At 37.2% G+C, this 15,416-nt stretch overlaps 1 long non-coding RNA gene across 1 annotated transcript; it reads right to left on the minus strand.

Annotated features, from left to right (window-relative positions):
- Positions 1–1,064: 1,064 nt before the first annotated feature.
- LOC125496359 (uncharacterized) lies at positions 1,065–2,410 on the minus strand. The gene is made up of 2 exons (XR_007273025.2): positions 1,422–2,410; positions 1,065–1,276 (listed from the first exon to the last, which is right to left on the minus strand). It is a non-coding gene; the product is annotated as an uncharacterized LOC125496359 (long non-coding RNA).
- Between the last annotated feature and the right edge of the window lie 13,006 nt (positions 2,411–15,416).

Below are 15,416 nucleotides of genomic sequence, written 5' to 3' on the forward strand. Positions count from 1 at the left end.
CTTGGGTGTGTCGAGTTCTCTTTTTCTTTTACTCGAGATCGAGTAAGGTTTAAGCGTGGGGGAATTTGATGTGTCCAAGTTATCCGCCAATCTTAGGCGGATTTCGGGGCGTTTTTGGTGTCAGTACGAGCTTAGTTTCGGGATTTAGGAGAGATTTGACGTCAGGAGGTGTTGCCGGAGGATGTTGTGATTTGAGGAGTCTAGGGAGTAGTTTACATGGTGGCACACTCGAGGGCCGATCTTAGCCCTCCGATCACTTTTTGTATCCCGGAGTCCTTGTTCGTAGTCCTTTATGATGCATCTTCCGAGGTTTTCCGAGCTTTGCCCGAGTTCCGAGTTTCGAGGTCCGTGGTTCGAGCTTCATTGTTATTCGTCGCCCGAGGATTGATCACACTTCAGTTCTACAGCTCCATGGCTTCCTCAAAAGCCAAGTTATTTCTTCTCTCCTTGTATTTTTGGTGTTTTGGTGCGATTTGAGGTAGAGAGCTCGTCGCGACCCGCGATCAGTGTCGCGAGTCGCGACCTGCCTATTGTCGCGAGTCGCGACCCCTGCCGCATCACTTTTTATTTTCTGTTCCTCCCTTGGAGGGCAAGCAAGTTAAGTTAGCTTTTAGTTTAGCTTTAACTACGAAAGAAAGGTAGAGAGAGAGAGGTATCTATAGGTTTCTCTACTCTTCCTTATTAGATTTGTAATGGATTTTATCACTACAACAAAACTTACATATAGAGGCAATCATAATTTGCATCTAAATGTATGTTTGTTGCCTCTAAAGGTCTTTAGAAGCAATTTTCTCGCTGCCTCTAATAACTCCGTCGCTAATTGTAGGTTGCCCCTAATGCAGCCTTTTGGAGGCAAACAAGTTGTGGTGCTGCTAAAGACACTTATGTTTAGAGACCACCATATGTCTGTCGCTAATTATTGGTTGCTCCTAATGCCACCTTTTTGAGGCAAACAAGTTAGCGCAGAATATTATCATCACTGAAATTTTTATTCACTAACACAAATGAGTTTGATAACCAAATTGAAGTAATAAACTTAAAAAAAAAAAGATATAATTAACACATTTATATAAACTAAATTTTTATTAATGATTTCTAAATAATTAAACATACATACAATTAATAAAACCACAAAAAATACATAACAACTAAAATTTACAAGACTACAACTAAGGAAAGTTCATCAAATTACAAAATTAATAAAAGGGAAAAAAACAACATCATCTACATAATCTTCATGCCAAATCTTCATCACCCAAAATCTTCAAAACAGATCCTGAAAACACCAAAACAAAATAACCAAGAATTAAAGACATTAAAAGACATTGTTTAATTAATAGAATCAACAGTCCAATTCAAAACTAAAAAATCAAAAAATAAAACCCGAAAAAAAAGTGATAAAAAGAAAAGAATAATCATACAGCCTCAATCCAATGCTGAAATGCCAACTTCTGCGCTTTAAATATAACCCTTTGCCCACCTGTATTACACCATAAAAAATCCAAATGAAAAACAGGAAATTTTTCCGAGAAAATGAAAACAAACAAACAAAGAACATCATCTCAAAAGACAAATAAGAACACAGTTAAGAACACAACTGACAGTTGGGAAAAAGAAAGGAGGAGAAGAAGAAAACCTTGGAAACAATTAAGCTAATTCAAATAAATGAGAATTAGAGTCTGACTCAAGACTTTTGTAACTAGCAATGAACAAGTAACAGAAAACATTAATACCAGAAATGACAAAATAAATCGAGCAAATTCATCAAAACTTCCAACCAAATTCATCACATTCGAACCAAATTCATCAATAAACTCTAGTATAACTAATCTGGATCAAAAATTCGAACCAAATTCATCAAAAAATCAACTTCCAAAATACTAAAATGCATAAGAAATTGAACGAAAATCAAAACAAAGGTAGGAATGAAGATGCACAGAAAATTTAAACCAACAAACCCAGAATTGAACAAAATTCACCAAACTTCGACCAAAATTTAATCCAAATTCGACCAATATCACCTAAATTCAACCAAATTTACAAAATCTTACACAAAAAAAACCCTGAAAATCGAGAAAAAAACCATAAATAATCAACTCAAACCCTAACCACCTCCAAAAACCACTTAACCGAACCCAAATATCCCCCATTAACTCGAACAAATCACTCCAAAAAAAAAATTCGAATCTCCCAGAAATTGAACCTACAATCAAAAACTATGAGAATAACAAAAACGAACCCAATTAAACCCCCAAAATCATAGATTCGAACGGTAAAAACCCCAAATCAACGAATTGAACCCAGAAATACCCTAAATAATGAATCTAATAACCCAAAAAATCATAGATTTCAACCGAAAAATCAAATAGATGAACCGTAAAAATCAATGAAACCGAAACTAAAAACCTAAAAAATTTATTCCAGCAAAATTATAGACCGATTCCAGCAAAATTCCAGACTAACAAAAATGCTATACTAAATTTAGCACTAAGATGAATAGAAAAAAACTATACTTCCTCCGTTCCGTTTTAAATGAAACGTTTGCTTTTTCACGCAACCCAACACGCTTCTTTAGTCATTAATATCTTTAGTTGTGTAAACGTAAAAAATATAAAAAAGTTATAATTTGATAGTATACATCGAGACGAATCTAACAAGATCCCACTTGACTATGTTTTTCTTTATATAATAGCGATAAATTGGAGTTAAAATTGATTAGTGAATAGTGTCATTTCATCCAATGTTTCATTTAAAACAGAACGGAGGAAGTATATTGAAAAAAGCAGAATCTAAAAGTAGAAAAAAGAGGATTTCAGTGAAATCAAAGATCTGAATCATACCCGACCCCTGGCAATTGCGTTTGAAGGAATACAATCCCAAAGATTGGAAGAAAAGAAAGAGAGATGCGAGGGCGACGATAGGCATGGTGGTGTCGGCGAGATGGTGGTGCGGTGGTGCAGTGGGGCGATGGTGTCGGCGGGATAATGGTATTGTGGTGTCTGCGAAGTGAAACAGAGGTGCGAGATCGAGAAGAGAGAGTAGTGAGATGTGGTGAGTCTAGTGTTTTCTTTCCTTTTTTTTTTATACAAGAGTCTAGGGTTTTAATGGATAGATAAGAAAATTTAAAATAAAGAGGGAAAATAAAATATTTTTAGTGACATGTGAAATTTTCAAAAACTTTTTGCCAATACACAAAATGGAAAAATTTCGAGTATATCATTGAGATATACCAAAATGGTATATCTAGTGGCAGATTTGTAAATAAGTGTACAAGTTGATGTATGTGTGTGAAAATTCTATTGTGCTTCCAGGAGCACGGTGCACACCATGCACCCGGTAAATTTGTTCCAATCGATAAGTAAATGTTCTATTTCAACAAATGTTCATTTTAAGCAAATTCATGTGACTCTAAATACATGGCTTTAGAGACAACTAACTACAGTTGATGCTAAAAAAAATGGCTTTAGAAACAACTAAATTCATGTGATGCTAAAAATATGGATTTAGGGACAACCAATATTCATGTGATGCTAAAAACATGGTTTTAGGGGCAACCAACATACATCTGATTCTGAAATGTATCTTTAGAGGCACCATAATATACTTGACGCTAAAAACTATTTAATTTAGAGGCAGTTATGTTTATGTGATGCTAAAAGGGGGTTTCAAAGGCAACTCAGCCAGATGATGTGCCTCTATAGCCAATTTTTTTTGTAGTGTATGGCTTTGCTAGCTTAAACTTCCATATTAGATTTGGTTATTGAAGCTCTAATCTACTTGTGAGAACTTCTTACTCTCTATTTTCTTATGGTCATTGTGACGCTTCTTGTATGTATTTCCATGATATTTGCATAATCTTTGCTAGGAACGTTACTAGTATTGTTGTGTGAATCATCTAATGCTAGTTTTAGGTGCATAATCGGATTGTTGTGTTCCTAGATCCATGTAGCATACTAGGTGTTTGATTAAATGCTGAACATTAATCTTGTGCACTTAGAGAAGCATAGCTTATTACTTGAATGTTGTTGCTTTAATAACATTAGTAATCCTATTGTGTTCCTCGTTTTTAATGCTACTTTGGTTTGAACTTAAGTGCGATTCATTTGAGTTAATTCATAGTAAGAGCGGTTCAAACCACGCAAATCGTGTGTTAAACCACGATCTAGGAGGATAGAAGTATCGACTTCTCGATAGGTGACCATAGGAAAGGTTGAGGGTTAAGGTTTCATGATCACAAAGTAGGTTAGGGTGGATGCTAACCGAGTCCAAGGCCTTTTATATTGTAATCCCTTCGTGTTTTAATATCGTATGTAGTTTAGTTTACTGACATCATTCCAAATCCCCCCGATTCGGTTGCTTTGGCCTTAGTACATACTAGGGTTCTTAATTTGATAATTTCCAATCAAGTTCATTTGCTCCCTGTGGATACGATCCTTGCTTCCATTATACTTACTTAGTGTGCATGAAAGTAGGTTAACTATATTTGCTTAGGAGTACACTGCAAACACCTACCAAAGAACTTCTTGAATTTTTTCACGATCAGTGCTGCCTCTTCATCATCAGTTTCTGAATCCTCTTGCTCATCGGACTTGAGAGCCAAAGCTTTAGGTCTACTAGAGTCAACTTCATAAGTTCCTAGATGTATTTCATGAGTCAACAAGGAACCGAAAAGTTGCTCGATATTAAATGTGGTGAAATCTTTTGTTTCAAGCAAAGCAGTCACCTTTACCATCCATTTGTCATCCTGAGGTAGGCTTCGTAGTACTTTTCGTGCTTGTTCCTCTGGAGTAATGACCTTCCTAGGGATTCAAGCTCATTTATTATGTTGGAGAACCTATTTCTTGGACAGACTCCTTAGGCTTCATTTGAAATAGCTCATATTTGTGCATGAGCATGTCAATTTTTGATCTCTTGACTTCGTTTGTTCTTTCGTGAGTAACTTGAAGAAGTTCCCACATTTGCTTGGCAGATTTGCATCCCATGATTCGATTGTGTTCATGGGGACCAAGACCACAGTGGAGAATCTTTTTGGCCAAGTTGTTCATCTCCATTTTATCGAAGTCATCTTTATCATATTTGGAGAGAGGTTTGCGAATGTCTTCACCTTTTTCATTTTTCTCTGTGACTTCGAAGTCACCTATCTCTATCACTCTCCAAACTTAATAATTTTCAGCCTTAATGAAAATTTCCATACGATTCTTCCAGTATGGATAATACTTGCCATTAAACATAGGTGGACGCTGAGTTGAGTAACCTTCTTCCAATCTTTCTCCCGATGTGTTCATCATTTCCAGGAACTAGCTCCTCAGTGTTAACTGATTTTTGGAGGAACCAAGCTTTGATACCAAATGTTAGTCTAGTACAAACACTTAAGCAACTACAAGAGGGGGGTTGAATTGTAGTTGGGGAGATTTTCTAACTTTTTGTGAAAATAAAAGAATGATTGATTAATAAAGAGATAAATGCATAAACAAGAAAGAAATAAGAACACGGGATTTTTACAAGGAAAAATTCCTAGGCCCAATAGGAAGAAAAACCTTGACCACGAGGGATTTTGACTCAATTCTCTTTAATAACTTTAGGCCAAAATACTCTCTTTTGTACAACCTAAACTCGGACCTACTCTGTTCCTCTAGGAACTGGTTCCCAGGCAACTTGTTCCCCCTGAACAATTGACTTTCTCTCTTGACTTTACTCGAAGTCTTTTCTCTTTCTCTCTTCTCTTTCTCTTTCTCTTTTTCTCTCAAAATTATTACAGATTTAGATTCACTCAACCCAATCTATAATACACTAAGTAATAATGAAAGAAGAGTAAAACCGAATACACTTTCACTAAGATATTACACTTAAAATTCTGAAAGCATACATTAAAAGATTATTACACAAAACTATTTGTAGAAGACAATCTTCCCGTGATCTTCTCCACGATCTTCTCCACGATCATAATGGAGCTTGTATTCAGCCACACTCCTTCCATGATCTCCGTTTTAAGTTACCGTTGGGAGTTAGGCGGTTAGTTTCCACAACTTCAGCCACTAACACATGCGTCTCCATTTTCCCACGCCTTGAAAGTAGGTGGGTTGTTGTGGTTCCTAAAATCTAGGAACTACCTCAACTCATCCACATTAGGCGCTTCTTAGGTTAGTTTTTGACGGCTCTTCTTCAAGAATTCTATCCAAAAAGCTGCGCACAAACTAACTTCACATAATATTATGGAATCACAAAATATAACAATTTTTACAACCATAATATAAACGGTTTGTCACAAATAAAGTTTAACAAATTAATTTTTGATTAATCTCCTAATCAATTCTCCATAAGTTAGTTAACATATTATTTGTGATATCTAAAGGATAATAAGCTAAAAAGAATAAATCTAGATTATAAACAAGGAAAAATTGTCAAGAATAAGTCAACCTTTGCGTTGACCGCTTTTAACATGTCAACCTTAATTTATTCCAGTAGCAAGTAAAGCTTGTAACTGAATTAGCTTTTAACGAGTTTTTTTACTTATGACCTGAATAACCCCTACAATTTTGTTCAGTTTTAAGTTTCTCTCACGGAACTTTTATCAAATTCAAGCAGTGCAAATATGTTCTAGAGAACAATTTAATGAGTTCTAGAATACACACCTGTTAAAACTGAACAAAATTGTAGGGATTGTTCAGGTCATAAGTAAAAAAACTTGTTAAAAGCTAATTCATGTACAAGCTTGACTTGCTACTGGAATAAATGAAGGTTGACTTGTTAAAAGCGGTCAACGCAAAGGTTGACTTATTCTTGACAATTTTTCCTATAAACAAAGCAAAAACAAAAATGACTAAATCTAATAACATAGAATTAAACTAATAACACACGAATAAAAAAGAAATTAAATTAAACAAAGTTAATTATTTGTCATTATCAAAATAGTGAAACAACATAATCTCTTGATATTAATCAAGTGGAAATAATAATAATATGACTTGTAAGTCATGAATAAATCTCCTTTCCTCATAAACAACTTTTTGAACATTCAAAGTTCATAAAAACCAATCAACCTTTCCTTGTAAAAATAATTTAATTTTCCAAAAAGGATAACAAAACTTCTATACAAAAACAATTGATAAAATCATTCCTTCTTTTTACTTCCAAGAGTGTATAATAAAATATTGTAACCATTTCAAACCAAATTTCTAAACCAATCCAACCATTAAATTAATAAAAACTTATATATATAAAACATACATATTTCAAAAGATCTAGCTACATAACGTACCTTGATCTTGACAAAAAGTATACTAGTATTTTCACTTAGTCTTAACCTTGAACGATCTCCTAACAAATCAATAATATAAAAATCTAATAAGTAACTTATCACATGAACTTAATCATGAATGTAAACATGAATAACCTATCATGAGCATAATATTTTTGAGTAATAAACATGGAAAATATTTTTCTTTTCTTAACCCAAAGAAAATTAGAACTTGAATAAGAAATATAAAACTAGAATAGATAAGAAGAGAAAGAAGAATCTTGAAGTAAGAGAGTATGAATTCTCCAAAGTTTTTGTGTGGAAAAGATGGCTTAAGGTATGGGGTATTTATAGGAGTAGAATAAGTAGTACTTAATTTTTAAAATTAAAGAGTTTGTAACCCTCACCATAAATTAGGAGATTGAACCAAGATTTGTAGCTTTCATCATAAATTTGAAAGTTCTAGGAAAAAAAACTGGCCCATTTACTTCACAATCCCGTCAAAAATAATGGCCTAAAATATCTTTTTTTTTGGTTTTTTGAATAATTTTGACAAGGATTTAAAACCAAGAGCTTAACAAATCAAATTTTGGCGCCATCTTCCGCCAAAATAATTTAAAACGAGTGAAATTGCTAAAATACCCTTTTTAAAATATTATTTTAGAAAATAAATATTTAATTATTAAATAAATACTCGAAAATACGGGGTATTACAGTCTACCCCCCTAAAAGAAGTTTCGACCTCGAAACATAAGACAAAAAGTCATAATTACTTTCCAAAAACGGATTTAAAATTCAAAATTGCAGTTTCTAACTCAAATGCTCATAACGACTCAAAATTATGCTAAAATGCAATAACTATAGTAAAAGCGCGAAACTCTATCGCATTCTACCCCCTTAAAAGGAGTTACGACCTCGTAAATCGACAACTAACCTCGAAAAACAATGCCGGATGTTTCTTGCGCATATCCGCTTTTCCGCTTCTGTTGCTTCCTCAGTCTGATTGATGTTTGACCATAATACTTTGACTAATCTTAATCCTTAGTCCGAGTACTTCTAACTTTACTATCAAGGATTCTTACAGGTCTTTCCTCGTAAGTCAAACTATCATCTAATTCAATGGTCTCAGGTTGCAGCACATGAGACACATCGGAATATACTTCCTTAACTAAGATATATGGAAAACATCATGGACTTGACTTAAATCATTTGGCAAATCCAACTTATATGCCACTTTTCCGATCTTTTTAACACCTCATATGGCCCGATATACTTTGGGCTTAACTTTCCCTTCTTCCCAAATCGCATCACCCCTTTCATTGGAGATATTTTCAACAATACCTTCTCCCCAACCTGAAACTCTTCATCCCTTCGCTTCAAATCAGCATAATTTCTGCCATCTTGAGCTGCTTGATCTTTTCTTGGATTACTTTCACATGCTTCACCGTCTCTCCGAGGAACTCGGTCCAAGCACCACAGTTTCACTAATATCATTCCAGCAGACTGGACTTCTACACTTCCGACCATTAAAGCCTCAAACAGAGCCATACCAATACTTGCATGATGCTGTTGTTTTAGGAAAATTCTATCAAATCCAAGAAATCCTCCCACGAACCCTGATACTCCATAACACAAGATCGCAACATATCTTCTAAAGTCTGAATTGTTCGTTCTGTTTTCCCATCTGTAGCCGGATGAAAAGTTGTACTCATTAACAAATTAGTACCCAAAGCCTTCTGCAAACTCTGCCAAAAGTTGGACAAGAACCGTGAATCACGATCGGAAACAATGTCCTTAGGCACACCATGATATTTCACCACCCACTTCACATATGCTTTAGCCAATTGATCCATCGACCAAGTATTCTTCATAGGTATGAAAGTTGCGATTTAGTTAAACGATCTACCACTACCCAAATTGTATCATTTCCAGCCTTAGTTCTTGGTAATGCAGACACAAAATCCATTGATATATAATCCCATTTCCAACTCGGAATATCTAGAGACTGGACCTTCCCTTGCAGCCTCTTGTGCTCAAACTTGACCTTTTGGCATGTGAGACACTTAGCCACGAACTCTGATACCTCTCGCTTCATGTTTGGCCACCAGAACTTTTTTTCATGTCCTTATACAACTTATCACCACCTGGGTTCTGAATAAGGTGAGCTATGAGCTTCTTCCATTAATTTCCGCTTCAACTCTTCTCTATTACTTGGTGTACACCACCTCCCCTTGAACCGAATACTTCCATCATCGGCTATCTGGAAATCTGATACCTGACCATCCTGGATCTTCTCTCGAATTTTTTTCTAACTTTTCATCCTTTCATTGACCCTCCCTAATCTCATCATAGATTGAGGGTTGAATCGACAAAGAACCCAATTTCTTCAAACTCCTTCTTCTAGTACCTCCAATGACATTTTTTGAAACTCGACACATAACTGACTTGGCAGCACCATTGCATTAACTGAATGACTCGACTTTTGACTCAATGCATCAGCAACAACATTAGCTTTCCCTTCATGATACTGGATCTCAAATCATAATCCTTGATCAACTCCAACCACCTCCTCTGCCTCATGTTCAACTCCTTCTGAGTGAAAATATACTTTAAGCTCTTATGATCCGTGTACAACTTACACGTTGCCCCATACAAGTAGTGTCGCCATATCTTCAAAGCAAACACTATTGCAGCTAATTCAAGATCATGGGTTGGATAATTCACCTCATATGGTTTTAACTGCCTAGAAGCATAAGCGATGACCTTCCGGTTCTGCATCAATACACACCCTAACCCAAATTTCGAAGCATCACTATAAACATCATACTGCTGCTTTCATCAGGTAGAGCCAAAAAGGTGTTGTAGTCAACCTTTCCTTCAAGCGAAAAAGCTTCCTCACACTCTGGAGTCCAACAAACTTACATTCTTTCTTCATCAGGCTAGTCATTGGTCTCGAATCTTGAGAAATCCTTTACAAATCTTCGATAGTAACCGCTAAACCGAAGGAAACTCCTTATATCAGACACTGTCTTCGGGGTTGGCCACTCACGCACCGCTTGAATCTTAGAAGGATCCACCGAAACTCCTTCCTTTGAGATAACATGTCCTAAAAATGCAACCTCATCCAACCAAAACTCACACTTAGAGAGCTTGGCGTACAACTTATGCTCTCTTAGGGTGGACAAAACTTCCTCAAATGCAGCTCATGCACAGCTCCTATCCTTTGAATATATCAAAATATCATCTATAAACACAACCACATATTTATCCAAGTATGGCCTGAAAATCCTATGCATCAAATCCATGAACACTGCAGGTGCATTGGTCAGACCAAACGGCATCACGTGTAAACTCATAATGACCATACTGCGTCCTAAACGTAATCTTAGGAATATCACCCTCAGCAATCCTCAATTGGTGATAACCTGACCTAAATCTATCTTCGAGAAAATCCCGCTCCTTTCAACTGACAAATAAATCATCAATTCTCGAAGAGATACTTATTCTTGATCGTCACATTGTTCAACTCCCGATAATCAATGCACAACCTCAAACTACCATCCTTCTTTTTCACAAATAATACAGGTGCACCCCAAGGAGACGAACTAGGTCTTATATACCTTTTCCAAAAAACTCCTCCAACTGAAGTTTTAACTCTTTCATCTTAGTTGGAGCCATTCTATACGGAGCCTTTGAAATAGGTCCGGTTCCTGGCATCAAGTCTACGGTGAACTCAAGATCCCTAACGGTGGCACACCGGTATCTCTTCAGGAAACACATCAGGAAACTCAATACGACGGATCTCCCTATTCTCATCTTCCTTTTCAATCCTCTGAACTCCACATAAGAATAACGGACACCCCTTCTTCACATAAGATTGAATTCTCATCGCAGACACTATCTTCATTCCCTTCTCCTTCCCAAGCTTCCTATAAGTCACCCTTTCTTTCTTAGGACCGACTAAGGACACCTTCTGGCCTCACAATCAATTGAGCCTTGAATCTTCCACCAATCCATCCCCAAAACTACATCGAGGTCTGACAAGTCAAACTCAACTAAGTCGGATGGAAAGTTCACCCCAACTATCACTAAAGGTACTTGACTATGCAACCTAGTACAATTAAACATTTCCCCTGATGGCAATGCAATTTCTAATGAAATAGACATGGACTGCTTAACTGGAGCTTTTCTACTAAAGTGCTAGAAATAAATGAATGAGATGCTCCTGAATCAAATAACACTTTGACAGACAAGGAATTAATGAAAAAGGTTCCAACTACTACCTCAGAAACATTCTGAGCCTCACGGCGTTCATGACGAAAACTCTGCCTTTAGACTGATTCCCATCCCTGGTTTAACACCAGCATTGGAAGAAGCTAACTTTGTTGATCATTCTGAGGGTCCCTTACTACTTAGGTCAGGTTTGACTGTAGGTTCTCCACCAGCTTTTCTAAAGCACTCATACTCCCGGTGCCCCAATTTTGACAATAATGGCATGTCACCAAGTTGCCTTGACAATCTTTTCCAGGGTGGTTCTTATCACACCTTTTGCAGAAAAAGGTTCTCTCAGCTTTCTTCCCATTCCCTTGGTTCCCATTAGGCTTCCGACTAGGATACCTATTGTCTTTCTCAGTTTGGTTAAATCCACCATTGGGCTTAGGCTTCTTATCTCCAATTTGTTGGTTCCCATTGTTGTTATACTTCCTCTTTTCCCCAGAGGAAGTCCCTTCATCTCTCTTCCTTTAATCCCATATAAGTGAGCAGCTCTACCATAAATTTCATCAAGAGTCTCAAAAGTTACTCCTCCCAGCTTACTTTGGAGAGTTAAGGTTAACCCTTGCTCAAACCTTTGGGCCTTCAAAGTCTCAGATGGTACTATCTCAGGTGCGAACCTCATTAACTCCAAAAATTTGCTATAATACTCATTAACAGACATAGTCCCCATCCTCAGATTGGTGAACTCCATAGCCTTTTGCTTCCTTAAGTACGTAGGATAAAACTTATCCTCAAGGCATCTTTAAACTCGTCCCACCCAAAGTCCCGATCCTCTAAAAGATCATCTTTTCTTTATTGCACCATAAGTCTGCCTCATCTCTCAAATAATAAACAGCATTATTAACTCTAAGGTTTTCAGGGCACATTATGGCATCAAAAAGCTTATCAATTCTCGGATCCAGTTTTCTAAACTAGTTGGGTCCTCTTTTCCATGGTAAGTAGGATGTTTGACTGATGTTACCTCTTAAAGACCTCACCAAAACTATCAGTCTCACTCTGCTTGGTTTCTTGATTAGCTATCACTCGAGTGATGTTTTCAGTTATCTTTGCTAGCCTTCTAACCATAGAACTCATACTCCTTCTCCTTCTTTCTGCCATTTTACTAGAAGTAAAAGTGTGTGAGTAAAGATATTATATAAAGACATTCATAGAATAATTGCATATCTACCAAACAATTCAATAACTATGTCAGTATAACTAGTTCAAAACATAGCAATCACATATTTCATATATCACGGCCAAATATGAGGCCTTATTTATATCAACTACTAGAACATTTGAGTGTAACAAAATATTCTTAAGACAACTAGGTTGTTTCATGGTTGAAACAAAACTATATATTCCTTTGGTTACTGGAGACTTCAAACTCTGGGTAGCTCGCCTCAATAACATTCTCCAACTCATCAATAGCCATATAATCATATTGGTCTGGGTATTCTCGAGGCGTATATTCTGGACTATCAAGCTCATATGAACCTTCATATCCCATGCTATTAACTGAAAAAATTGTAGATACTGGGCTAGGAAGGTCAATATCAATGGCATCTCCACCCGTTTGGGCTCCATCTATTTCTATATACATTAATTCGGTGCCAAAATGAAGAATAGTGGCAAACTAAACTCCCTGAAATTCATGATTATCTCTGTTCCACTCCCCAGTTGGTAAGACTACATTAGCGTACTTATCATGGAGAATTTGGTATTTGGGTGTCTGAGGAAGGTGAATTAAGGCTAACAGAATTTGGTAGGGTTCCTCACTAACCCATGACTCCCAATCAAATGCATTGATACCACTGGCCTCAACAATATCATCTATAAAATCGGTGACCGTTTTTCCTTCCAAAAGAAGTTCTTCAGAGTAATACATGTCCCTCTTATGGTTAATCATCTGCTAACAAAATTACTCATTAAAAGAAATATAATACACATAATATTGATATTTGCTTGCCAATGCAGCATGACCTCATTGCTTATCCCATACATAGGGAATAACATAAACTTTCTCCTCTACTTCCAACAACAATCATATAAAAGTAAGAAGAATTGAGAAATTACAAGAAATCATAAGAGTAATAATAATATATAAGAACTAAATATAGTTCAAGATTTGTACTAGATGCACCACTATGGCTTAAAATATTTATTTCAATTTTTTTTTAAGTGAACTTGATTTCAAGATATAGAATAGCCAAGGTGATTATAGCTCCCAGGTAAGGAAGTTACCCACAGCGTCGGGGAGAGCCTTCCTAATCCTAGGCAGAGCTTGTCACCACAACATATCTACACCCTTGATCTATATATATATATATAGGGGCAAGATCACATGAGAAATGAGAATGAATCTCAACCATGTGATTGGATTAGAGTTACAACACTTGTTCATTAGAGTTATACCCCCTTAAAAAAATTTGAGCCCAAAAAAAAAAAAAAATTTGAATTTTTTTTCTTCTAATATTCATTTTTTGGAGTTACATCACTTATTCATAAGAGTTATATTGCGTAAAATTCATTCTCATTTCTCATGTAAGTATGCATTCTCATATGAACTCACTTCTATATATATATATATACACCTTTTTGTGGCACTAGTAAGATGCATTTATAAAATCGTTAAAAGAAAACAATAAAACTTACGGTTTTTTCACCATATACCCCTGATTAAAATTTTTTTGCACCGTATACCCTTTCAACTTTCCAAATTCATCATATACCCCTCACATTTCGAAAAATACATCAACTTACCCTTTTGACTAACGGTGTTAGACTTCCGTTAGTCATTAACCCCTAATTCCCCTTAAATCCTAATTAACTAACCTAACTAACCATGACACTAACACTAACCCTAAACCTAACTAATCAAACAACCTAACCCTAAAAGCCCACCAACCCAACCACCCACACCCACCACCCCACCCCCAACTCCAGCCCCACCAGCCCCCTCCCACCACCCCAACCTGTCGCGCCACCCACCAGCCCACCAGCCGCGTCGCGCCTCCCCTTCCCACCACCCAACCTGTCGCGCCACCCACCAGCCCACCTGCCGCGTCGCGCCTCCCCTTCCCACACCCCAACCTGTTGCGCCTCCCACCAAACCCCCAGCCTACCAGCCTCCCCCTCCCCTTCGAATCCCATAGACCCCATCCCCTTCGAACCCCCTCAGCGCATCACCGGCGAAAACCTGTGGCGCCTCCTTTCTCAATCGCGCCTCGTCACTCAGTCGCACCTCCTCAGTCGCAAATCCTGACTCAGTCGCACACCGCTGTGGTGAATCTCGTGTGGCGCCTCCTCAGTCGCGACTGTTGTGCGGGAAAGGGGGAGGGGGATGCGGGTCTACGGGGGAGTCAGGGGAAAGGGGAGTTGCGCGACAACGGGGAAAGGGGAGGGGGCTGTGCGACGACGGAAGAAGGAAGGGGGATGCGGGGAGGGTGGAGGGGGGGTGGGGTTGCAGGGGAGTGGGGAGGGGGGTTACCGGGATTTGATGGTGTTTATAAGTAAATAGAGTATAATAATTTGGTTTCGTAGTGGAGAGTTTAGATGAATTTACTAGATGGTAAAGGAGTAAATGGTATATGGTTTAGTTGTGCTTAACAATTAGTAGCTAGAAGGAACAAGGTGAGAATTAACAATAGTAGTTTTCTTTAACCTTTTTAGCGGAATGTCTAGATGGAAATTAATGGTAGAAATGAGACATAAGAAATGAGAAGTATTGCTGCTATGTTTCATGCCTCTCATAGGTTGATGAAATAATATATAGTGGTGGAGGATGGAAATATAGTGTTGCACTTGGTGGGAATATGTCGTGGAGTTCTCCCCAGATTCAAGGATATCACTCCTCTTTTATAGAGGTATAGTGGGTAGTTACTATCTTCTTGCTAGTGGCCACCTTATGCTCTTTGTTTTTCTC

Source organism: Beta vulgaris, chromosome 4 (genome assembly GCF_026745355.1).
Source record: "Beta vulgaris subsp. vulgaris cultivar EL10 chromosome 4, EL10.2, whole genome shotgun sequence".
NCBI classification, from domain to species: Eukaryota; Viridiplantae; Streptophyta; class Magnoliopsida; order Caryophyllales; family Amaranthaceae; genus Beta; species Beta vulgaris.